The sequence below is a fragment of the Trichechus manatus genome, unplaced genomic scaffold (assembly GCF_000243295.1).
Source record: "Trichechus manatus latirostris isolate Lorelei unplaced genomic scaffold, TriManLat1.0 scaffold00024, whole genome shotgun sequence".
Lineage (NCBI taxonomy): Eukaryota > Metazoa > Chordata > Mammalia > Sirenia > Trichechidae > Trichechus > Trichechus manatus.
In genome coordinates, this window is record NW_004443960.1 from 21763444 (window position 1) to 21764197 (window position 754).

Sequence of the window (754 nt, forward strand, 5' to 3'; positions counted from 1 at the left end):
TCACCGAGTCTTTCTTCCGAGGAACTGCTGGGTGGGTTCTGACGGCCAACCTTTTGGTTAGCAGCTGAGCACTTAACCGTTGCGCCACCAGGGCTCCAGGTGGTGGATACATATATATAATACATATACACATACACACGTATACATATTTGCACATACATATATACATATATATGATACTGCTCCTCCTCTACTTCTGTAGAAAGTGTGTGTATATGTGTGTAAGCGTGTATGTGTGTGCAAGTGTGTGGAGCCACAGGGCTTTCCGAATGAGTGACAGTGGGAGCCCATCCCTCCAGGAGACGCGTGCAGAATGACCAATGGGATGAAAGGGGGTGGATGGATACCAGTCTCTGCAGAGGCCAGGGTGGAAGCCACGGCGTCCAGCCTTTCCACACACTCTCTCCTCCAGCCCCCGTCGGGTCCTTCCCCTCTCAGTATTGCCTGGGGGCCCTCTATGTGCTCAACTCCTCAACGAAGCCGCTGCCCGAGCCCGGGGTTGGGGGTCGAGGCTCAAGGCTGACGAGGGCGGGCTGCGGTAACCGCGCCGCAGCGCTGCGGCTGAGAACACTTCGCTGGGAGGTCGGCCGCCGCGGGGTGCCAATATGTAAAGCAGCTGGCGGCGAGGGGCGGGGCCTGGGCCCGATGCAAATGAGAGAGGCGGGGCCAGTCCGGGGCTCCGCCTCCCTCCTCCGCAGCTGGGGCCAGCGGTGCCAAGCGCAGCTGGACGGCCGGAGCTGGGCGAGTGACAGCC